The sequence below is a fragment of the Passer domesticus genome, chromosome 29 (assembly GCF_036417665.1).
Source record: "Passer domesticus isolate bPasDom1 chromosome 29, bPasDom1.hap1, whole genome shotgun sequence".
NCBI classification, from domain to species: Eukaryota; Metazoa; Chordata; class Aves; order Passeriformes; family Passeridae; genus Passer; species Passer domesticus.
This window is the reverse complement of record NC_087502.1, coordinates 1,311,355-1,336,933: the sequence shown is the minus strand read 5'-3', so window position 1 is coordinate 1,336,933 and position 25,579 is coordinate 1,311,355. Positions and strand designations below refer to the sequence as shown.

General features: G+C 52.2%; 1 long non-coding RNA gene across 1 annotated transcript; it reads left to right on the top strand.

The window, feature by feature from the left end:
* Positions 1-2,139: 2,139 nt before the first annotated feature.
* Positions 2,140-24,562, top strand: LOC135287430 (uncharacterized). The gene is made up of 2 exons (XR_010351108.1): positions 2,140-2,174; positions 23,713-24,562. It is a non-coding gene; the product is annotated as an uncharacterized LOC135287430 (long non-coding RNA).
* The last annotated feature ends 1,017 nt before the right edge of the window (positions 24,563-25,579 follow it).

Genomic DNA, 25,579 nt, shown 5'->3' with positions numbered 1-25,579 from the left:
CAGTGTCCCTCTCTTTGGAACATGACAGCAGTGGCAATACCAATGTCACCTTGTCGATGACACTGAAGCAGTTGTCAGCCCAGTGTTCCCTTCTCTGTGAAACCCCGGTGGTAGCAGACCCAAAGTTCCCCTCTCTGTGACACTACAGGGGTGGCCATCCAAAGTTCTACTCTCTATGACAGCACTGCAGTGGCAGTTCCAACATTCCCCTCTCTGTGACACCTCAGCATCTGCAGCCCCAGTGTTCCCCTGTCAGTGACATGACAGCAGCGGCAATACCAATGACCCCCTGTCTATGACACCAAAGCAGTTGCAACCCCAGCGTTCCCCTCTCTGTGACACCACAGAGGTGGCACTCCCAGCGTTCTCCTCTCTGTGACAGCATTGCAGTGGCAGCCCCAACACTCCCCTCTCTATGACACTGCAGGGGAGGCAGCCCCAAATGTTCCCCTCTTTGTGACAGCACAGCGGTGGCAGCCCCAGTGTTCCCTTCTATGACACCACAGCAGCCGCCCCAATCTTCCTCTCTCTGTGACACCACAGCAGTGGCAGTCCCGTCGTCCTGATCTCTGTGACACCACAGTGGGTGATGCCTGAACGTTCCCCTCTCCGTGACACTGCAGCTGTGGCAGCAGCACTGGGACAGAAGCAGCAGCCGTGGAACAACAGGGGAGCAGGGGAGGAGCAGAGACGGAGCTCTTGAACAGCGGGAGATGAGCAGTGCTGGAGCTGTGCTGGAGCAGTGATGGAGCAGTGGTGGAGCCGTGGTGGACGAGCAGAGGAACTGTGCTCAGAGTTCAGAGGAACATCCCCAGAGCAGCACTGGAGCAGCTTTGGAGCAGCAGTGGAGTAACCATGGAAAAGGTGGAACAGTGGTGGAACAGGAACCATAGCCATGAACTGTTGCCACATTTCCTTTCAAAGAGAAAAGCAAGGCACAATTATTCCCAAGGATGTCTGAAATCAACATTCTCTGAAGCTCAGAGAAAGGGAAAACACAATTCTTATCTCATTTGCTGAGCGTGTGTTCTGCCAAAGTAGAATGCAGTATGGAGATCGTTTACCCAAAGTGAGGATATTTTGTTTCCTGGGCCTATTAGGGCCAAAGAGAGTGTGTGTGTCAGACTCTTGGCTGACAGTCAGGGGAGAGTCACGAGATGAGTGCAGTTCTGTGCAGTTGTGTGCAGAGATGAGTGCTTGGCAGATTCAGTTTAGATGTAATGCATATAGTATAGTATAATAAAGTAATTAATTAGCTTTCTGATATTAATGGAGTCCACCTCTTCATTCCCTCACCAACATCAGAGACACCTTTGATTTACAGTAATGAACATTGGTAGCACAGGAACCACAGCCATGAACAGTGGTGGCACATAGGTGGCACACTGGTGGCACAATGGTGGAACATTGGTGACGCATTGCAAGCTCATTGGTGTCACATTGCAGGCACATTGGTGGCACATTGGTGGCACAGGCCCCACGGCCGTGGAGCGGCACAGGAGATGCCGACGCTGCGGGACACAGAGCGGCTCCGAGCGCTTTGTCCTGCAGGGACTGGCTCTGCACACCAGAGCGATCCCAGCAGGCTGACCCAGAGTGGGGGAAGCAGCAGGAATTGCTGCAGGGCTCTGGAAGGCAGGGATGGAGAACACTGAATGGTGACCTGGGGGTTTGATCCTGCTCATTGTGGCTGCTTTTGGGGTGCCAGGACTGTTCCAGTCCATCTGAAGTCATGAACTCAGGAGATACTCAGGACAAAAGCAATCAAACTGCTTTCTTTACTGCAGGGAAACTGTCGTGGTTTGGCCTGGAAGTGAGTTTCTGGAAAAGTCTAGGTCAAACCAATCAGTGGCCAGATTTGAAACTGCCATCTGGTGTGGCCAATGGGGATCTGGATACGCCTCTGAGAACACACAGGGGTTAAAAGCAGAGCATTCTGAGAGAAACTTCCTCTTTTGATCCAGCCGGTGAGTGAGTCTGACCTCCTCTCCCCTGCCCAGCTGCGTCTGGGTGGGGCAGGGGAGGCCATGCGGCCTGTGGGGAGAGAGGCCGGAGCTCTGTAAGGTGCAGGGGTGGAGGAGACCTGGGATGTCTGGGCAGCCCCCCCAGGAGAGAGTGATAGAGACTGTGCTGGCAGCACAGCCGGCCAGAAGCGGGGGATGCGGCGAGAGAAGGTGCCCGGCAACTGTGGGAGTCCTGGGCAAACAGAGGCGAAGATTTTAACCCCTTTGTAGAATATGGAAACCTTACAAATACTGATCCTCCTGAATCGGAATGAGGAGAGAGATGAAGCACGACGAAATGGGCAAGTGTGAGGAAAATTTGGAAGAGGTGAGAAGAATCCTAGGTGGGAAGAGATGATGGAGTGGCCTTGGGCTGGACTCTTTCTTGTATAGCCATGGACAGACCCGTGTTTTTTTCCTGTGACCCAGAGACTGTATTTAGGGGGAGGCAATACCTTGGAGTCAAGAGTGAAGCATCAGCGTGAACAAGGACAGCTGAAGAGGGTGTGGAATGCCCTCTGTCTCCATGGAGAGGAAGATCTCTGTTCACGAGGCCCCTCGGCCCCAGGGGATGAAATCTGGGGGGGACTGGTGTCCCAAAGTTGAGAGGTGAAACAGTGGCGAGAACAGAGATTGGGTGAGAAGGGTGTGAGATGCCCTCTGTCTTCAGAGAGGGTTTGAGATCTCTGTTCACGAGGCCCCTCGGCCCCAGGGGGTAAATTTAGGGGGGGACTGATGTCCCAAAGTTGAGAGACTGCTGCTTCTGGAACTGGTTGGAGCATCTTTAAACAGGGAACCCTAAAAGCAGTCCTGGCCCATGTCCAGTGGTGAGAGCGCTGGACGTGGCGGGGGGAGAAGTCACGAGGGCCGATGCTCTCTGGGTGGGGCCATGGGTGACACGGAAGCACAGGAGGTTTTAATTGTGCTTCTGGGGGAAGCCTATGGTGCAAGGGGGGGACTCCTCTCTCTCCCTGATGGATTTGAGAGTTGATTATTTGAGGGGTGGTGAATCTGTGGAGAAAAGGGAGGGGGGAGGAGGAATGTATTTGGAGGGTTTTCATTCTTAGCTTTGTATGTGTTCCTTTCTAGATGTTGTAATGAATAAAGTGTTGTGTTTTTCCTTCCATCCCCAAGTGGGAGCCTGCTTTGTTCTGTTTCCGGGTCACATCTCACAGTAACCATTTTGGAAATACACCTTTCATGGGGGCCCTGGCACTGTGCCAGGGTCAAACCATGACAATCAGGAAGGTTTCTGTATTGGTTTTGGTTCACCATTTTGAGATTTCTTGGCCAATGCAGCAATTAGTCTGTTGGGTTCAGTGTTGGCTAATTACCAGTGCACTCACTAGAATATACTTCCTCATTTCCTGCTCTGAGATATGATTAGGAGAAAGGCAGAGTTTATTAATCGTAACTAAAGGAAAGAGCAGTAAGGATCAGAACAGAGCTTTCAGAACAATTCTCCTCTCCCTACAACCGTTTCCTTCTTCCTGACAATGTGAAGAGACAAATCCAAAAATTTTCAGTCAGTTTACCACCTTTAGAATAGTTTTCTTCAGTTTGCTTAGGGAGAGGATTTTCTCTTTCATGCTATGGAGACTTCTCCATAAGAAAAGTTTTCTCGTAGCTCTCAATTCCCACAAATAGCAGCTGCCCAGAAAATCTCCAATCGTCAAGTCCCTCCCCTTTTTCACAGCTTTTCCCACTGTTGTGTTTATGGGCCATGACAACTTATGGGGTATGAGTTTAAAGATAAGCTGTTTAAGAGCAAAGGTTCTCTTCATCTATTTCTGAAATCATCTTCATTTCTAAGAACAGAGATCTTTTTCTTTTCTCTGTGATGGCACAGGGTCTCATCACTCTTCTGTCTTTCAATGTTCAAAGTTCTCATGGGATCACAGCTACATCAACATTTCCTTACTTTAGCATGTAGGCCTCTGCTGAACAAGTCATCTCCCCATACTTTTCAATGCACTATAGGGAAAAAGAGAGTCTGATGTATCAATTACATCCTTCTCCATGGATTTACAAGAGGATTTCAGGCCTCAGATCAGGGAATTTCCTCATTGTTCCCATCGAGGATTCAATTTTCCCTTCACTGAGCTTGGTGTCTTCATGTGGCTCCTCTGTGTGCCTGCACTTTGTCCTTTTCTCTCACTCGAGGGAGGATGGAAGCACTGAAAGAGTTAATATCTCTCCCGGGGCCTGCAGATGGTTCCATGACCCCGGCCGGGCTGGGTCCTTGCGGCTGGAGCTGTTTTACGATGGAGGTTTCTGCAGCGGCTGCGCTGGGGCTGTGTCAGGATGGGCCGCGCTGGGGCAGGGCCAGGATCTCAGCAGCCAGGCCAGAACACAGCAGCAGCACGGCCGGGGCCCATGGCTTCTCCTCCCCCTGCCCGGGGCTTGCGGGTGACCCCCAAGGGTGGCAGAATCTTGGCTGAGCCAGCCCAGCCCGGGGCTGCTCCTGGGGCCCGGCGGATCCTGGCTGGGCCCGGACTGGCGGCGGGGCAGGGCTCGGTAGCGCCCAGGTGTTGGCAACCGCAGCCATGGCCCGGCCCGGCCTCAGCCCCGCGGCCTCCCCTGCCCTGCCCGGCAGCCGATGGGGCCTGGGTGGCTCCCTGGGAAGGGGCCCGGCCCCACGGCAGGAGCCGCCCGGCCTGGCCCAGCTGAGACGGGGGCTGGGTCAGCCTTGTTACCTCTTTGCTGGCCAAAAGGGAAAGAGACCCTCCCAGGCTTTCTCATCTTTAACATGTGTCTGCACAGAGGCATGTACAGGTTACTCAGTGGTTTAACAGACTGTAAATTCTCAAAGATAACTACTGAATTTTTTTTGTGAGACACAGAGGAAACTGCTACAGCTTCTCTTATAAGATCACTTCTGTGATGCAAAACCCCCACAACAGCACAGAGCTCCTTTGTCTATATGGAGTGATCTTGTGCCCGAGGCCTCAAAACCCATCCTTGGGAGATCTCTGGGCCCTCTCCAAGGTGTTTTGAAATGAAAACATTCAGCTTCTAGTCTTAGAAAATCACCAGAGGACAGGGCTAGCCTGACCAGTTTTTCCTGGCGACTTTTGTCTTGGAGCAATGCTTGGATATACAGAATTTTGGAGGCCATATTCTAATTTTGGCCATGGTCCCTTGGAAAGAAGGCCAGTTATTTTTCATAGGAAGGAAGGAACAGAGCCCCAGTGTTTCAAGAGCAGATGCAAAGTGACCAGCAGAGGCCAAGGCCAGCCAGGGCTGGCAGGTTTTCTTCTGAGAGATGCCCTTGCATATGGGAAAATATTTTAGGGAGAGTACCACTTTTGGCAATGGGCCTCTGAAAAGAGGGACGCTTCTTTTCCATAGTAAGGAAAGCACAAAACCTCACTGTTCCAGGAGCTGATGAGAGGCAGCCCTTGACATCCCAAGATCAGCCAGGCCTGTCAGGTGGCCCCTGGGAAGCCAAGCCAGCCAGACCTGTTCCATGTTCCCCCAGTTCCATGGGGCCCCACAGCGTCCCAATGGTCCCTTGCTTCCATGAGGCCCTGAGGTGCCATAATGCCCGCTTGGTGACACGAGGCCCTGAAGGGTCCTAACGGTCTCCATGGTTCCATCAGGCCCCACAGAGTCACAATGGTCTCTGGGTTCCATGAAGCCCCGCTGTGTCACCATGGCCCCCTGGTTCCATGGGCTCCAGTGGTGCTAAAATGATCTCCTGGGTTTCATGAGGGCCCACAGTGTCCCAGAGATCTCCATGGGAAGGAAAGAACCCAGCCCCAGTGTCGCAGGGGCAGTCACCAGAGACCAAGGCCAACCAGACTTGGCGGTACTGGCAGATTTTGCCTGGGAGCAACCCTTGGATATACAGAATTTTAGAGGTGCAATCCCAATTTCAGACATGGATGCCCAGAGGAGAAGGACGGTTCTTTACCATTGGAAGAAAATCATAGAACATTGTTGTTTCAGGGGCAGATGAAAGGCAGTCATCAGAGGCCTAGACCAGCCAGACCTCTCTGTGTCCTGGTAACTTTTGTCTGAAAGCAACCCTTGGACATAGGGAATTTTGGAGGTGGAATCCCAATTTCGGCCACTTCTGTGTAGATAAGTGGGACGGTTCTTTTTCATAGAAGGGAAAGCTCCAAGCCTGAGTGTTTCAAAGGCAGAAGAGGAAAGAGGTGGCTCCTGGGTGGCCAAGCCATCCAGACCTGTTTGTCCTGCAGCTTTTGTCATGGCAGAATGCTTGGATATATTCAATTTGGGAGGAGGAATCTCAATTTTGACCACAGACACTTTGAGAAGAAGAACAGTTCTTTTCCATTGGAAGGAAAGCACAGAGCCCCAGTGTTTGGAAAGCAGGTGAGAGGGAGCTCCCAAGAGGCCAAGGGCAGCCAGACCTGTCTGTCCTGGAAACTTTCACTTGGGAGCAGTTCCTGATGTACACAGTTTTGGAGGTCGAATCCCAGTTTTGGACAGGGGCACCTGGTCAACATGGATGTTTTTTTTCTTATAGGAAAGAAAGTGTGAATTCCAAGTGTTCTGGAAGAAGATGAGAGGTGGCCACTCTCAGGCCAAACCAGCCAGACCTGTCTCTTTTGGCACCTTTTGTCTAGGGACTATCCTTGGACATAGGGCATTTTGGAGGAGGAATCTCAATTTTGGCTGTGGAGGCCTGGACAGGAAGAAGAATTCTTTTCATTAGGAAGGAAAGCACAGAGCCCCAGTGTTTCAGAGGTAGATGAGTGCCAGCCCTAAGGAAGCCAAGGCCAGCCAAACTTGTCAGTCCTGGCAGCTTTTGTCTAGGAGCTATACTTGGATATAGGGAATTCTGGAGGCAGATGCCCAATTTTGGCTATGGGTGCCTGGTCAAGATGGATGGTTTTTTCCCATGAAAAAGAAAAGCACATGGTGCCAGTGTTTCAAAGGCAGATGAAAGGTGCCCTCCGGTTAGCCAAGGCAGCCAGATCTGTCTGTCCTGGCAGATTTCATCTGGGAACAATCTTTGCATGTAAAGAAATTCAAAGGAGGAATCCCAGTTTTGGCAATGGGCCCCTGGAGGACAAGGACAGTTCTCTCCAGTAGGAAGGAAAGCCCGGAGCCCCAGTGCTTCAGGGGCAGATGAGAAGCAGCCCTCGACATGCCAAGGTCAGCTGGGCCTGTCAGGTGGCCCCAGGAGGCCCAGCCAGCCAGACCTATTCCCTGTTCCCTTGGTTTCATGGGACCCCACAGTGTCACAATGGTCTCCTTGGTTCCATGAGGCCCTGGAGCGTCACAATGTTCCCCTTGCTTCTGCAGTGTCACAATGGCCCCGTCCTCCCATGAGGCCTTGCAATGGTTTCCACAAAGCCCTGATGTGTCACCATGGCCTCGCGGCTCCATGCACCCTCGCTGTGTCTCAAGGGCTCCTCCGTGACACTCTGGGCTCCACAAGGTCACCATGGACCCTTGGTTCCTTGGAGCCCTTGAGTTCCACAATGGTCTCCTTGATTCCATGAGGCACCAGAGTGTCACAAGGGCCCCTTGGTTCCCCGAGGTTCCATAGTGTCCCCATGGTTGCTGTCAGAGGCTGGATGAGATCGATGTCCCAAGACACCTTGGGATGCTCGGAATGCCCTTGTGGGGCCTGGCCCGGGTCAGGAATTGGTTTGTGGTGGGACAGAGCCCCGCCCCCAGCCCTGACAGAGCTGTCAATCACACAGCAGGAGCTGTGCTAACCAGCTCTGATTGTCCCAGCTGCCAATCAATCACACACTAAAATATGGTACCTTCCCTGACTGACTGGACAAGCCACTGGCAGTCCCACCCCAGGGGCGGGCCCATGAAGGCCCAGGGGGTTAACAGCCAGAGCACGAGGCCAGCCCCTGCTCTGGATCCTGCCTTGCGCTGGGGTTTCTCTGTCAGTGATGCTGGAACCCAAGCAATTTGTTCCTAAGTGCGTGTCTGTCTTTCTGTTTTTCTCTAATTCTTCTCCTTCTAATCCTACTTATCTTGAATATTTTTGGGTAACTTAGCATCTCAATGGTTCAAGGTTTTTAGGTTAAATGTGTGGGAATCCAGGGCACAGGGAATATTTCTCTGTCTGCTCTCAGGGGTCCTGCCCCCCAGAGAAACACTGCCTTTAACCTTCACCCATGGAGAGGACTTCCAAGACTTTGAGATATATGAGAATTTGCCAGTGTGAAATAGGTAATAGAGAGTAGTATAGTATGTCACTTGGTTGAGAAATTTAGGTTTTGGGATTTTTAGTATGGTGCAGATAGAAAGCAAGAAGAAGGAATTTTGGTGTAATCCCTGTCTTCTTCTTCCTCTTCATCTACTCCATTTTCTGCAGTATTCGTGGCACTGGGTGATTGGTCAAGGAAAGCACAGTGCAGAGGTTAGGTGGACAGTCAAGGGATGACTTCTTGGTAGATAAGTAGAAATAATGTACATTTTAAGAGTTAATTGGATGAGACAACTTTGAAAGACCTTGAAACTGTACATTTTCCATCCCACTGAGCCTGGTGTGCACAGCATGAAAAACTTTACGTAAGATAACTATAAACAAGAAGCTGAAGACCAAAAAAGCCCCGTGAGTCTCCTTTTCCCTGGCACCGAACTGCTAAACTAGGGTTTTCCCCATCCAGAGAGCCCCCAGAAGGCTCCAACGTAAAACAAACATCAATAACTGGTGCCCCAACAATGTTTGTAATAAGTTGTTTTTTCCATAAAGTTGTCTACTGATGGGTGTTGTCTTAATTAGCCAAGCATGTGGAATGTGTTGATTAAATGAGCACTGAGGTCCACCTGTAGCAAACCAAGGTCTAAAAGAAGAAGATTGAATAAATGGGTGCCTTTTAGCCCTTAGCCTTCTGATCTGACTCTGTGTCATCTCTGACTCAGCGGTGACATTTGGGGATCTGTGGGGGCTATTGGGGGTCCTTTCTGCACCTCGAGACCCAAAAGGATATTCTCCAATAAACTTTGCCTGAAGCTCCCACTGTGCCCATGACAGGAACCCCTGTGAGTGTCTGGGACATCCCAGCTCTTTGACAGCCTGGAGACTCCTGGGATGTCACCACGGAGCACCTGTGAGTGCCCGTGACACATCGGTGCCTTGGCAGCCCAAGGTGCCCTGGGATGTCACCATGGAATGGCTGTGACTGCCTCTGCCCACAGGGCTCTTTACCATCCCCAGAAACCCCTGGGAGGTGTCCATGGAGCCCCTGTCTCTGCCTGTGACATTCCAGCTCTTGAACAGCCCGGAGATTCTTGGAACGTCCCCATGGAACCCCTCTGAGGGCCTGTGACAAATCTGATCCTTAGCAGGCAACCATCCCCAGCCCCCCGTTGCTATGGTCAGTTTCCATGGCAACCATCCCCAGCCCCCTGTTGCTATGGTCAGTTTCCATGGCAACCATCCCCAGCCCCCCGTTGCTATGGTCAGTTTCCACGGCAACAATCACCAGCCCCCTGTTGCTGTGGTCAGTTTCCATAGCAACCATCCCCAGCCCCCTGTTTCTACGGTCAGTTTCCATGGCAACCATCCCCAGCACCCTGTTGCTATGGTCAGTTTCCATGGCTACCATCACCAGGACCGTGTTGCTATGGTCAATTTCCATGGCAACCACCCCAGTCCCTTGTGGCTATGGTCAGTTTCAATGGCTACCATTACTAGCCCCCCGTTGCTCTGGTCAGTTTCCATAGCAACCATCCCCAGCCCCCTGTTTCTACGGTCAGTTTCCATGGCAACCATCCCCAGCACCCTGTTGCTATGGTCAGTTTCCATGGCTACCATCCCCAGCCCCCCGTTGCTATGGTCAGTTTCCATGGCAACCATCCCCAGGCCCGTGTTGCTATGGTCAGTTTCCATGGCAACCATCCCCAGCCCCTTGTTGCTATGCTCAGTTTCCATGGCAACCATTCCGAGCCCCCCGTTGCTATGGTCAGTTTCCATGGCAACCATTCCCAGCCCCCTGTTGCTATGGTCAGTTTCCATGGCAACCATTCCCAGCCCCCTGTTGCTATGGTCAGGTTCCATGGCAACCATCCCCAGCCCCCTGTTGCTATGGTCAGTTTCCATGGCAACCATCCCCAGCCCCCCGTTGCTATGGTCAGTTTCCACGGCAACAATCACCAGCCCCCTGTTGCTGTGGTCAGTTTCCATAGCAACCATCCCCAGCCCCCTGTTGCTATGGTCAGTTTCCATGGCAACCATCCCCAGCCCCCCGTTGCTATGGTCAGTTTCCACGGCAACAATCACCAGCCCCCTGTTGCTGTGGTCAGTTTCCATAGCAACCATCCCCAGCCCCCCGTTGCTATGGTCAGTTTCCACGGCAACAATCACCAGCCCCCTGTTGCTGTGGTCAGTTTCCATAGCAACCATCCCCAGCCCCCTGTTTCTACGGTCAGTTTCCATGGCAACCATCCCCAGCACCCTGTTGCTATGGTCAGTTTCCATGGCTACCATCACCAGGACCGTGTTGCTATGGTCAATTTCCATGGCAACCACCCCAGTCCCTTGTGGCTATGGTCAGTTTCAATGGCTACCATTACTAGCCCCCCGTTGCTCTGGTCAGTTTCCATAGCAACCATCCCCAGCCCCCTGTTTCTACGGTCAGTTTCCATGGCAACCATCCCCAGCACCCTGTTGCTATGGTCAGTTTCCATGGCTACCATCCCCAGCCCCCCGTTGCTATGGTCAGTTTCCATGGCAACCATCCCCAGGCCCGTGTTGCTATGGTCAGTTTCCATGGCAACCATCCCCAGCCCCTTGTTGCTATGCTCAGTTTCCATGGCAACCATTCCGAGCCCCCCGTTGCTATGGTCAGTTTCCATGGCAACCATTCCCAGCCCCCTGTTGCTATGGTCAGTTTCCATGGCAACCATTCCCAGCCCCCTGTTGCTATGGTCAGGTTCCATGGCAGCCAACCCCAGCACCCTGTTGCTATGGTCAGTTTCCATGGCAACCGTCACCAGCCCCCTGTTGCTATGGTCAGATACCATGGCAGCAATCCCCAGCCCCCTGTTGCTATGGTCAGTTTCCACGGCAGCCATCCCCAGCCCCCTGTTACTATGGTCAGTTTCCATGGCAGACATCACCAGGACCCTGTTGCTATGGTCAGTTTCCATGGCAACCATCCCCAGCCCCCTGTTGCTATGGTGAGTTTCCATGGCAGCCATCCCCAGCACCCTGTTGCTATGGTCAGTTTCCATGGCTACCATCACCAGGACCGTGTTGCTATGGTCAATTTCCATGGCAACCACCCCAGTCCCTTGTGGCTATGGTCAGTTTCAATGGCTACCATTACTAGCCCCCCGTTGCTCTGGTCAGTTTCCATAGCAACCATCCCCAGCCCCCTGTTTCTACGGTCAGTTTCCATGGCAACCATCCCCAGCACCCTGTTGCTATGGTCAGTTTCCATGGCTACCATCCCCAGCCCCCCGTTGCTATGGTCAGTTTCCATGGCAACCATCCCCAGGCCCGTGTTGCTATGGTCAGTTTCCATGGCAACCATCCCCAGCCCCTTGTTGCTATGCTCAGTTTCCATGGCAACCATTCCGAGCCCCCCGTTGCTATGGTCAGTTTCCATGGCAACCATTCCCAGCCCCCTGTTGCTATGGTCAGTTTCCATGGCAACCATTCCCAGCCCCCTGTTGCTATGGTCAGGTTCCATGGCAACCATCCCCAGCCCCCTGTTGCTATGGTCAGTTTCCATGGCAACCATCCCCAGCCCCCCGTTGCTATGGTCAGTTTCCACGGCAACAATCACCAGCCCCCTGTTGCTGTGGTCAGTTTCCATAGCAACCATCCCCAGCCCCCTGTTGCTATGGTCAGTTTCCATGGCAACCATCCCCAGCCCCCCGTTGCTATGGTCAGTTTCCACGGCAACAATCACCAGCCCCCTGTTGCTGTGGTCAGTTTCCATAGCAACCATCCCCAGCCCCCCGTTGCTATGGTCAGTTTCCACGGCAACAATCACCAGCCCCCTGTTGCTGTGGTCAGTTTCCATAGCAACCATCCCCAGCCCCCTGTTTCTACGGTCAGTTTCCATGGCAACCATCCCCAGCACCCTGTTGCTATGGTCAGTTTCCATGGCTACCATCACCAGGACCGTGTTGCTATGGTCAATTTCCATGGCAACCACCCCAGTCCCTTGTGGCTATGGTCAGTTTCAATGGCTACCATTACTAGCCCCCCGTTGCTCTGGTCAGTTTCCATAGCAACCATCCCCAGCCCCCTGTTTCTACGGTCAGTTTCCATGGCAACCATCCCCAGCACCCTGTTGCTATGGTCAGTTTCCATGGCTACCATCCCCAGCCCCCCGTTGCTATGGTCAGTTTCCATGGCAACCATCCCCAGGCCCGTGTTGCTATGGTCAGTTTCCATGGCAACCATCCCCAGCCCCTTGTTGCTATGCTCAGTTTCCATGGCAACCATTCCGAGCCCCCCGTTGCTATGGTCAGTTTCCATGGCAACCATTCCCAGCCCCCTGTTGCTATGGTCAGTTTCCATGGCAACCATTCCCAGCCCCCTGTTGCTATGGTCAGGTTCCATGGCAGCCAACCCCAGCACCCTGTTGCTATGGTCAGTTTCCATGGCAACCGTCACCAGCCCCCTGTTGCTATGGTCAGATACCATGGCAGCAATCCCCAGCCCCCTGTTGCTATGGTCAGTTTCCACGGCAGCCATCCCCAGCCCCCTGTTACTATGGTCAGTTTCCATGGCAGACATCACCAGGACCCTGTTGCTATGGTCAGTTTCCATGGCAACCATCCCCAGCCCCCTGTTGCTATGGTGAGTTTCCATGGCAGCCATCCCCAGCCCCCAGTTGCTATGGTCAGTTTCCATGGCAACCATCACTAGCCCCCCGTTGCTATGGTCAGTTCCCATGGCAACCATCCCAGCCCCCTGTTGCTATGGTCAGTTACCATGGCAACCATCCCCAGCCCCCTGTTGCTATGGTCAGTTTCCATGTCAGACATCACCACCCCCCGTTGCTATGGTCAGTTTCCATGGCAACCATCCCCACCCCCCTGTTGCTATGGTCAGTTTCCATGGCAACCATCACCAGCCCCCTGTTGCTATGGTCCGTTTCCATGGCAACCCTCACCAGTCCCCTGTTGCTATGGTCAGTTTCCATGGCAACCATCCCCAGCCCCTTGTTGCTATGGTCAGTTTCCATGGCAACCATCCCCAGCCCCCTTGTTGCTATGGTCAGTTTCCATGGCAACCATCACCAGTCCCCTGTTGCTATGGTCAGTTTCCATGGCAACCATCCCCACCCCCCTGTTGCTATGGTCAGTTTCCATGGCAACCATTCCCAGCCCCCTGTTGCTATGGTCAGTTTCCATGGCAACCGTCACCAGCCCCCTGTTGCTATGGTCAGATACCATGGCAGCAATCCCCAGCCCCCTGTTGCTATGGTCAGTTTCCATGGCAGACATCACCAGGACCCTGTTGCTATGGTCAGTTTCCATGGCAACCATCCCCAGCCCCCTGTTGCTATGGTGAGTTTCCATGGCAGCCATTCCCAGCCCCCAGTTGCTATGGTCAGTTTCCATGGCAACCATCACTAGCCCCCCGTTGCTATGGTCAGTTCCCATGGCAACCATCCCAGCCCCCTGTTGCTATGGTCAGTTACCATGGCAACCATCCCCAGCCCCCTGTTGCTATGGTTAGTTTCCATGGCAACCATCCCCAGCCCCCTGTTGCTATGGTCAGTTTCCATGTCAGACATCACCACCCCCCGTTGCTATGGTCAGTTTCCATGGCAACCATCCCCACCCCCCTGTTGCTATGGTCAGTTTCCATGGCAACCATTCCCAGCCCCCTGTTGCTATGGTCCGTTTCCATGGCAACCATCCCCAGCCCCCTTGTTGCTATGGTCAGTTTCCATGGCAACCATCACCAGTCCCCTGTTGCTATGGTCAGTTTCCATGGCAACCATCCCCAGCCCCCTGTTGCCATGCTCAGTCCCTCGACAGCTCCATGGACACCCCATTGCCAGGGGTGGTTGCCATGGACACCAGCTCAGGCCTGCAGCCAGAGCCCGTTGCCATGGCAACCATTGGCAGTCCCATCCCCAGGGTCACGGGATCCCAGATCCACAGAATTGGCTGAGCTGGGAGGGACCCATCAGGATCCTGGAGTCCAGCTGCTGGCCCTGCACAGGACACCCCAACAATGCCAGCCTGGGCCTGGCAGCGCTGGCCAAACACTGCTGGAGCTCAGAGAGCACTGGAGCTGGGAGCCTTCCCTGGGGAGCCTGGGCACTGCCCCAGCAGCCTCTGGAGAAAAACCTTTTCCTGAGATCCAACCTCAGCCTGCCCCGACTCAGCTGCAGCCGTTCCCTCCAGTCCTGTCCCTGGGCACCAGAGGGAAGAGGTTCCCACAGCCTCAGCCAGGGACCCGCTCCCAAGGCTGTTGCCATGGCCACCAGGGCTGGGACCAGCTGGGATGCTTGGATTCCAGGGGCCAGGGTTTAGGAATGGGTTTCCCCAATGTCCTGCTCCCACTAAAACCACGCTGCTGTTGGCCGCTCTCCCACCTCCCATGGAAAGCACAAAAGGTAAAGATCCTGGGCTGGCATAAGAACAATTTACTGGGAACATCAACGAGATAAAAAACAGGAACAGAAACAATATTGATAACAGAAGGGATAAGAAAAATTATTTACATGGAAAACTACAACACAAATCCCTGGCTCTTCTGGGCCTAGTATTTCATCCTGCCTGGAAAGGACACCCTTGTCCTCAGGCAGAGAGAGAGAGAATCCCTTTCCCTGTCCCTGGCAATGACCCGAGGTGGGAGTGAATGTAATGACATGGCCATGGCCAGACCTTCATGTTCTTCAATCCCACATCATGCCATTGGCAGGGGCAGGAATACAGACGAGTGTTTCCGAGCATGGATCACAGTGAACATAGATCACCAGGGCTCTTCCCAGTGTGGGTTCTCCAATGGTGGATGAAGCTGAAGAAGTGCAAGAAGCTCTTCCTGCAGTTGGGACATTTGCACGGCTTCCCTTACCGGTGCCTTCGTTGGTGTCTGGTCAAGTTGGAGCTCTGGGTGAAGCTCTTCCCACACCGGGGACACTCGTAGGGCCTCTCCCCAGTGTGGATGCGCCGGTGCCTGATGAGGTTGGAGTTGTGCTTGAAGCCCTTCCCACAGTCGGGGGAGCAGAAGGGCCGCTCCTCTGTGTGAATCTGCTGGTGGCGCAGGAGACTGGAGCTGGTCTGAAACCTCTTCAGACAATGGGGACACTCGTAGGGCCTTTCCCCAGTGTTGATGAGTTCATGCCTGACGAGTTCTGAGCTGCACCTGAGGCCCTTCCCACACTCCCCACACTCGTAGGCCCATTCCCCGGTGTGGATCATCTGGTGGCTGATCAGGTGTGAGCTCTGCCTGAAGCTCTTCCCACACTCCAAGCACTTGTAGGGCTTCTCCCCACCATGAAGCTGCCCATGGGCCACCAGCTTTGATCCCTGGCTGAAGCTCTGTCCACCTTCCTGCCTCAGGATGGGTCTTTCCTCCTCAGAGCACCCTAGGTTGGGTTTGCAGGCCCTCCTCCTGGGGGATCTCAGTGCCTTTTCCTCCCTGTTGGATTCCTGCCCCGTGGCGTCGCTCAAAATGGCCTCTTCCACAAGGTTCTGCCGCAGAGATTTGTCCTCCCTGGTCTCTGGGGAAGGCAGGACAAGGAGAGGATGAGATTTGCCTCCATGCCACAGGGAAATGGAAGAAGATCCCCCCAGTGCATCCCAAGATGGCGTTGGCAGAGGGGTTGTCCTTCAGCCAGGGGCCATGCTGGGCTGGAGCAAGAGACAGGGGGAAAGAGGTACTGACTTCCTCCTCACCTCCCTGGGTGTCCTGGGGCATCTTCCTCTTCCTGGCAGCCTCCATCCACCCAAGGTTTGGGAATCAGAAATCCTGGTTTGGGGGAAAATACAATGTATGAGCACACTGGGTTAAGGGGTTCCTCCTGCCCAAGTCCATCTCCAGTGTTGCGGCACATCCACAACGAGCCCCTGTGAGCAACCTGCACTCCCAGAGCCCCGAGCACGCTTCCTTAACCTGCTGATGGACAAGGCCAGAGACGGCTCTTTGTGCAGAACTCCAAACGCAGTTTATTGCAATGTAGAGGGTCCAGGGACAGAGACAAAGTGGGGCTGAGGACACAGGGTTTGGTAAGGGGGAAAAGGGGCGGGTCTCAGGGTCAAGGACCAATGGGAAGTGAGCACAGGTGGTGCAGAGGAGGGGCAGCCAACTGGGGAACCAATGAGGTAACAGGGGCGAAGCATTGCAGTAAACCAGGACCAATGGGGGGCAGGAGAGGGGAGAACATTCTCAGGGAGCACATATAAGGAAAAAAGGGCAGCTGGACTGATACCAATGAAGCTCCTGCACAGTCCCTGCTCTCCATTCCTTGGCCCCCTGGGCTCTCCTCTGGGGCTCTTGGAACACCTGGCAATGGAAAACAATCCATTTTGGTGCTCCCTAACCAGGCCACAACTGAAACTTTGTTCCTTTGGCCTGACTGCAGAGACCTCCAGGGCATTTTCTGCACACAGTCCCAGCCCCCAGCGCTTGCTGAAGGTGCTCCCTGCAAATGTCACTGTGCCAGGGCCCTGTCCTTGCTGTCACCTGCTGGGGCTGGCCATGCACAGAGCTCCTGGACTTGCATTTCCAGCTGCTGTGCAGCCAAAGCTGAGGCATCTGCAGCTGCCTGAGTGCAAAAACTGGAATAGGAGCCTCTCTCTCCAGGGTGAAATCTCCCCTCCTGTGCCAGCCCGTGTCAATGCTGCCATTCTCTGCTGCTGCTGCTGGGGCACTGGGGGCTCTGGCTGAGCAGCAAAGGTGAGCCTGAGCCAGGAGCTTTCCTTGGCTGCAGCAAAGCCTCAGCACCCAAAGCCCTTCCCGGCGCTGTGCCTGTGCCAGGAGGGATTGTGCCAGCTGAGCTGACCCAAAATTTCTTCTCCCAGGCAGCTTTAGGAGACATAACATGGAGAACGCAGAGCCCACCCACAGCTTTGCACAGTCCTCCAGAAGAATCCTGTGTGTGAAGCAGCCTGGGAACAGGATTTGGTGCCAGGGAAGGGGAACTCAGAGCTCTTTTCTGCCCTGTGGGCTGAGGCTCTGCATTTGCAATGGCCCTGCAGCTGCCAAAGGGGCCTTTTTGGCTCAGCTGAGAACAGTTCTGCTGAAAACCTGTCTGTCCTGGTTTAGGGCAAGTTTGGGAGATAACCCCCAAAGGGGCTTCTCTACAAAAGCAGATTCAATTGCCCCTCCCCCCTCCAACCGGTTCGGGAGAAAATATCTCCTTGGAGAAAAGTGGAAAGAAACCTGTTTATTAAACAATAGAAACCAAACAATATTAACAATAAAACTTCTCACTGCTCCAAAGAAAGCAAACTCAGAACAGTCCCCTCCCCGGGTTGCAGCTCGGCTCACTCAGTCTCTGATCAGTCTCTCTGGTGCTGGAAACGCCGCGGCCCAGGCCCGGCCAGGGGGCCACAGGTGGAGCTGCCGGTGCTCTTCTGGGTGTTCAGTCCAGAGCAGGCTTGAACAGGTCCAAGAAAAAAAGGAAAAAAAATCACAATGCAGAGAACTTCTTTGCCTCAGCTAGCTAAAACTAACTAAAAGCAAGAAAAAGGGAAAAAGGAGTTCTGTCCGGCTGTTTGTCTATCCGCAGACAAAACAGTCCAGGAGCAGGAATGTGGAGGAGTGAGAGCAGTCTGAAAACAAACTGCGCGCTTCTTCCCTCCCCTCCTCACTGTCTGGAAGAGAGTCTTAAAGGTGTAAAACTTATTATTCAGTATAAACAGAACAAGACGATTGGGGATAAAAGCATCATATAGTCAACCCAGGACATTCCACCCCTTATCCCCATATCGTCACCTTACTACTAAAACTAATATATATATTCTAACTCTACAAACACATACATTATACATCTAATATACAGCTATACACAGACAATGGTGGCAACATTCAGCAAACAGTGATATTTATACATGGTTCTCACCCAACAATCAGATCTCCCTGAGGTACACATCGTGTTCTTCCATCTTTTTGCATTATCCACCATGTGCAACCTGGTCCCTGAGCAAAAACAACCCCGCGAATGGGTTTGTCTGTACTTGAGGCAGGATTGATCCAAACTGTCTTCCCTAACAAACCCCTGACATGTACCACTGGGACTTTGTCTCCATCTACTCTATGCAAAGGCTCTGATTGGGCAGGGCCCACTCGGTTAGTAGAGCCTCGGGTATTAACTAATCAGGTGGCCTTTGCCAGATGCTGCTCCCAATTTTTGAAAGATCCCCCACCTAAGGCTTTTAAGGTGGTTTTTAGCAGCCCATTGTACCTTTCTACTTTTCCTGCAGCTGGTGCATGGTAGGGGATATGGTACACCCACTCAATGCCATGTTCTCTGGCCCAGGTGCTGATAAGGCTGTTCTTGAAATGAGTCCCGTTGTCTGACTCAATCCTCTCCGGGGTACCATGTCTCCACAGGACTTGCTTTTCAAGGCCCAGGATGGTGTTACGGGCAGTAGCATGAGGCACAGGATAGGTCTCCAACCACCCTGTGGTGGCTTCTACCATTGTGAGCACGTAGCGCTTGCCTTGGCGTGTCTGGGGCAGTGTGATGTAGTCAATCTGCCAGGCCTCCCCATACTTGTACTTGGACCACCGCCCACCATACCATAGGGGCTTCACCCTCTTGGCCTGTTTGATGGCAGCACACGTCTCACAGTCGTGGATAACCTGAGAAATACTGTCCATGGTTAAATCCACCCCTCGGTCTCGTGCCCACTTATAGGTGGCATCTCTACCCTGATGGCCTGAGGCATCATGGGCCCATCGAGCTAGGAATAACTCTCCCTTGTGCTCCCAATCTAGGTCTATCTTGGACACCCCTATCTTTGCAGCCTGGTCTACCTGCTCATTGTTTTGGTGCTCCTCATTGGCTCTACTCTTGGGCACATGGGCATCTACATGGCGGACCTTCACAGGTAGCCTCCCTACCCTGGTAGCGATGTCTTTCCACTCTTCAACAGCCCAAATTGGTTTTCCTCTACGCTGCCAATTAGCCTCTTTCCACCTCTCCAGCCATCCCCACAGAGCATTGGCTACCATCCATGAATCAGTATAGAGGTAGAGCTTTGGCCACCTCTCTCTTTCAGCAATGTCCAAGGCCAGTTGAACAGCTTTGAGTTCGGCAAGTTGGCTTGATCCACCTTCTCCTTCAGTGGCCTCTGCAACCTGTCGTGTGGGGCTCCATACAGCTGCTTTCCACTTCCGATTCATTCCTACCATGCGACAGGAACCATCAGTAAAAAGAGCATAGCGTGTTTCTTCCGCTGGCAGTTGGTTATATGGAGGAGCTTCTTCAGCACGTGTCACTTCTTGTTCCTCTTCATCAGTGAGACTGAAGTTTTCACCTTCTGGCCAGTTTGTAATTATTTCCAGAATCCCAGGGTGATTCAGCTTTCCAATACGGGCGCGCTGTGTTATGAGAGCAATCCACTTACTCCATGTAGCACTGGTGGCATGGTGGGTAGAGGGAATCTTTGCTTTGAACATCCACCCCAGTACTGGTAGTCGGGGTGCCAGGAGGAGTTGTGCTTCGGTGCCTATTACCTCTGAGGCGGCTTGGACTCCTTCATAGGCTGCTAAAATTTCCTTCTCTGTTGGAGTATAGTTGGCTTCAGACCCTCTGTAGCTTCGACTCCAAAATCCCAGTGGTCGGCCTCGAGTCTCCCCAGGCACCTTCTGCCACAGGCTCCAGGACAAACCATGGTTCCCGGCTGCAGAATAGAGCACATTCTTCACATCTGGTCCTGTCCTGACTGGGCCAAGGGCTACCGCATGAGCGATCTCCTGCTTAATCTGGACGAAGGCTTGTTGCTGTTCAGGGCCCCAGTGGAAAGTGTTCTTCTTACGGGTGACTAGATAGAGAGGGCTCACGATCTGGCTGTACTCAGGAATATGCATTCTCCAAAAACCTATGGCACCCAGGAAAGCTTGTGTTTCCTTCTTGTTGGATGGTGGAGACATTGCTGTTATCTTGTTGATGACATCAGTGGGAATCTGACGCCGTCCGTCTTGCCACTTCACTCCCAGAAACTGGATCTCTTGAGCAGGTCCCTTGACTTTGCTCTTCTTGATGGCAAAGCCGGCTTTCAGGAGAATCTGGATAATTTTCTCTCCTTTCTCAAACATTTCTGCTGCTGTCTTCCCCCATACAATGATGTCATCAATATATTGTAGATGTTCTGGAGCTTCACCCTTTTCTAGTGTACTCTGGATCAGTCCATGGCAGATGGTAGGACTGTGCTTCCACCCCTGGGGCAGCCGGTTCCAGGTGTACTGCACACCTCTCCAGGTGAAGGCAAACTGAGGCCTGCATTCTGCTGCCAGCGGAATGGAGAAAAATGCATTGGCAATATCAATAGTGGCATACCACTTCGCTGCCTTGGACTCAAGCTCATACTGGAGCTCTAATATGTCTGGCACAGCAGCGCTCAGTGGTGGAGTCACTTCATTCAATGCACGGTAGTCCACCGTCAGTCTCCATTCTCCTTCAGATTTACGCACAGGCCAGATGGGGCTGTTGAAGGGTGAGTGGGTCTTGCTGACCACCCCTTGGCTCTCTAGCTCTCGGATCATCTTATGGATGGGAATCACAGCATCTTGAGTGGTTCTATACTGTCGACGATGCACTGTGGAAGTGGCAATTGGTACCTGTTGCTCTTCTCCCTTCAGAAGCCCTACTGTAGATGGATTCTCAGACAGTCCAGGCAAGGTATTCAATTGCTGGACGCCCTCTGTCACTACAGCTGCTATCCCAAATGCCCACCTCAGTCCTTTTGGGTCTTTGAAATACCCACTTCGCAGATAATCTATGCCCAGGATACATGGGGCCTCTGGGCCAGTCACAATAGGATGTTTCTTCCACTCATTCCCAGTCAAGCTCACATCAGCTTCCACCAAAGTGAAGTCTTGTGATCCCCCTGTCACACCAGCGATAGAAACGGATTCTGTCCCCACGTATCTTGATGGAATTATGGTACACTGTGCACCAGTGTCGACCAAAGCTTTATACTCTTGTGGTTCCGATGTGCCAGGCCAACGAATCCACACCGTCCAGAAAACACGATTTTCCCTAGCCTCTACCTGGCTAGAGGCAGGGCCCCTCTAAGCCTGGTTATCCTTCTTTCCTTGGGCATATGTCTTAGAGGTTCCTTCAAGGGGATTAGACATGTCATCATCATCATCATACCTGGCAGTTCGGCTATGGGCAACTGGAGCTGCTTTCCTTGTGGTGGAACTTCCTCTCTGAGCCCTGTCTTCCTTCAATTCACGCACCCTTCGGGCCAGAGCAGCGGTGGATTTTCCATCCCATAGCCTCATGTTTTCTCCACAATCACGCAGGAAGAACCACAGCTCAGCTCGTGGGGTGTACCTTCTCTCTCCATCTGGGGAACGTCTGCGTTGGGTACCAGAACCTCTGATCTGTACTGCCGAGATTTGGAGAAGGTTTTCTTTAATCTCCTCTCTGAGCTTCTTATGATTCTCCTCTATCTTATCTTCTAATCTCTGCAGACGTGTTTCCACCGCTGCGATTCTGGCATGTGTTGGGCCATGTACAGCATCTGCATAAGCTCGGAGCTTCCTTGCCATGTCAAGCACGGTCTCATCTGTGTCATCCCGCTTCATAATAGCTAGAGCAGATGCATATTCATGTGGCCCAAGTCGTACCAGTTTTCGCCACATCACAGATGTGCATGGTACCAAGTCTGGGTTCCTAGTTGTTATGTCATCTGAGAATATAATCTCCGCCACTGCCATTTCCCTCAAGCGTTGAATCCCTTGTTCTATGGTTTTCCACTGTGTTTGCTGCATGTAGAGATCATCGGCACACAGGTATCTTTGTGCTACACTGTCCAAGACCCGTGCCCAGAGGCTGTGAGGGTTAGCCCCCCTCATCATGCCTTGGTCGATGACAGGATCATGTGACAGGGATCCCAAATGCCTCGCTTCTGTGCCGTCCAGAATTGTAGCCTCGCCTGCAGCATCCCAAAGACGGACTAACCAGCTAATTATGGATTCATCAGATCGTCGGGTGTAATCCTTCCTTAGGCCACGCAGGTCCTTCAGGGAGAAGGACTCAATATTGGCTTCTGATCTTGTGCCAGTTGCCTTGACTCCTGATTTTATGTCAGGAAATGTTGAGGGTCCTTCTCCTGCATCATCATCATCATCATCCACTGGTCGATCGGTCTTGTCTGTGCACTTCCCACTTCTAGTGCTAGTAGCAACAGCCATTGGTTGAGGCTTATTGTCTGGTTTAACTGCTGGCTTAGGCTCACTATGTGGTTTAGCTGCTGGCTTTGAGCCTGGGGTGTTGGCTGCAACCTGAGCGACTGGGATAGCTGATGATGTATCTCCCTGCCCCCCTTCCTCTGTCTGCTGCCCTACAGTATCTAGCAGTGTGCGATAAGCATATGCCAGGGCCCAGCTCACTGCAATGATCCTTTTCTCCTTAGGGTCATCATGATATTTCTCTTTCAGATATTTCCCCACCTCAGCTGGGTTCTGAATTTGTTCATGGGGAAAGTCCCAGACTATAGGGTCAGAGAATTCTTTCAGGATTTGGCCCATATTTTCCCATTTTCCACCCCACTCAGGATTCTCCACACGTGGGTCTACTTCTGGGTCAGGGGTCTCATCAGCTCTTCTAGACATCTCGGCCCTCATTCTAGAGAAGCTGCAGACCATATAGAGGAAGCTTACGAGATTAAATACCAGAAAGATGGTGTCTTTAACATTCAGGGGAAACTGAACATTCTCCAAAAGTGACATAACAGATTCAAAGGAGAAGAAGGAAAGGAAAGGCTGGAAAGCCTCATTCCCTGCTCCTCCTCTAACTAGCTAGGTGTAATTACTAATAAATTCCCAAAACATACTGCTAGAACTGGGATGCAGGGTAGGACGAAGAAACCATAAACCATACATGTCGTAAACAGACGCCAGTATCTTTGTAAACGCCCTATAAATCATTATCACCAAGGCCAGCACAATAGCTAATCCAATCCGTGCCCCTTTACCGCAAAAACTACGTGATAGGGACAATAATCCTAGTGACCAGAAAGGTATTGAAACCTCAAAAAGGTCTAGAGACCAGAGCCACATAAAAGCCTCCCCAAGAGACATTACAAATTCAAATAACATGGCTACTGGGTACTTTAACCTACTGCACAGCAAGCACAACCGATCTGCAATCAATAAAGGGTTTTTTTCCACTTTCTCAAGCCACGCGTTGGGCGCCACTAACTGTAGAGGTGGAATGTCGTGGTTTGGCCCGGAAATGTGTTTTTGGAAAGGTCTAAGTCGGGCCAATCAGGGGCCAAATTCAAAATTGGCATTTAAGGTGGCCACTAAGGGTTTGGATACGCCTCTGAGAACACACGGGGGTTAAAAGCAGGAGATTCCCAGAGAACTTCCTCTTTGGGAATCCGGCGTTGGTGAGTAGAGTCTGGCCTCTCCCCTGCCCAGCTGCGTCTGGGTGGGGGAGGGGGAGGCCATGACAGGGAGGAGGCCGGGAGCCCCAAAAGGTGCAGAGGTGGAGGAGAACATGCAGGGGTGGAAGAGACTTGGGATGTCTGGGCAGCCCCCCCGGAGAGAGGGACAGAAATTGTGCTAGCAACTCAGCCGGCCAGAAGCGGGGGATGCGGCAGAGAGGTGCCCAGCTGCTGTGGGAGTCCTTGGGCAGGCAGAAGAAAATTTTAACCCCTTTGTAGACTAATAGAAACCTTACAAATACTGAATCCTCCTGAATCAGGATGAGGTGAGAGAGAGATGAGAGATGGGCAAGCGTGAGGAAAGCTGGAAGAGAGAAGAATCCTGAGTGGAAGAGATGGAGTGGCCTTGGGCTGGACTCTTTCTTGTATAGCCATGGACAGACCCGTGTTTTTTCCCTGTGACCCAGAGACTGTATTTAGGGGGAGGCAACACCCGGGAGTCAAGAGTGAAGCAGCGGCGTGAACAGAGACGGCTGAAGGGGGTGTGGGATGCCCTCTGTCTCCACGGAGAGGAAGATCTCTGTTCATGAGGCCCCTCGGCCCCAGGGGGTGAAATTTGGGGGGGACTGGTGTCCCAAAGTTGAGAGACTGCTGCTTCTGGAAGTGGGTGGAGCATCTTTAAACGGGGAGCCCTAAAAGCAGTCCTGGCCCGTGTCCAGTGGTGAGAGCACTGGACATGGAGGGGGAGAAGTCACGAGGGCCGATGTTCTCTGGGTGGGGCCATGGATGATGCGGAAGCACAGGAGGTTTCAATTGTGCTTCCGGGGGAGGCCCATGAGGCAAGGGGGGACTCCTCTCTCCCTGATGGATTTGAGGGTTGATAATTTGAGGGGTGGTGAATCTGTGGAGAAAAGGGAGGGGGAGGAGGAAGGTATTTGGAAGGTTTTCATTCTTAGTTTAGTATGTGTTCCTTTCTAGATTTGTAATAAATAAAGTGTTATGTTTTTTTTCCCTCCATCCCCGAATGAGAGCCTGCTTTGTTCTGTTCCCGGGTCACATCTCACAGCCACCATTTTGAAAATATACCCTTCATGGGGGCCCTGGCATTGTGCCAGGGTCAAACCATGACACTGTCTTAAGTCTGCTTTTGCTGTAAATGTGCCCAATAAATTCTCATTTTTTGCAGCCCCAGGTCTTGTGTGAGTGAAGGTCTGAAAAGTGAAGGATGGAACAGCTCTTGTGGGGTGGTGTTTTCCTTTCCTTCTTTTGGTTTTTCTTCTTTTGGTTCTTCTTATGTTTGTTTTGGTTTTTTGTTCTGTTTTGGTTTGTTTGTTTGTTTTTATTGTTTTCTTCTTTGTTATTGTTTTTTTTTGTTTTTTTTTTTTTGTTTTGTTTTGTAGGAGTGGTGGTGTTTTGTTTGGTTGTGTTTTTTTTTTTTTTGTTTTGGTGTGGTTTTGTTTGGGGGTTTTTTAGGTTTTTTTTGTTTGTTTTGTTTTGTTGTTGTTGTTTTTTGTTTTCTTTTGGTTTGGTTTTAGGTTTTTGTGGTATTTTTAATGAACTCTGTGGCAGTGTGTTTTTCTGAGTTATTTTAATGTTAATGGTTTGATCCATGTACCCCCGTTTTATCCCCTCACAATGGTTTCTCCCAAGTTGTTTACTCCTAAGTTTCCCGCCACCGGGCTGCCACTCAGGAGGCCTGTCCCACTGCTCCACCTTTCATCCCTAATAAGGAGTTGTCAATCCCAGTTATGCTGTCCCCTTTCCCTGCCTGTTAACTCAAGCCCACCCTTTTTATTCTCGAAAGTTCGATGTCACTTACCCTAAGTACAACAGTTAGTTGGTCCCGGAAGCTTCCTCCCTCCCCCGTGATGATTTCATTGGTCCTGCTAAGCTCCTTATTCCTCCCCGCGCGTGATCCTATTGGTTATCTTATGCTCCCCACCCTCTGGGCAAGCCCCCTTTAAAACCTCTGACACACCAATGTTGCTTTGTCACTCGTCACTGACCCGTCCACTGAATAAAACTTCTTTGGATAGCATACGAGTGTCCTCTCCCTCGTCTCTTTGCCTCTGGATCCTCGTGGTATC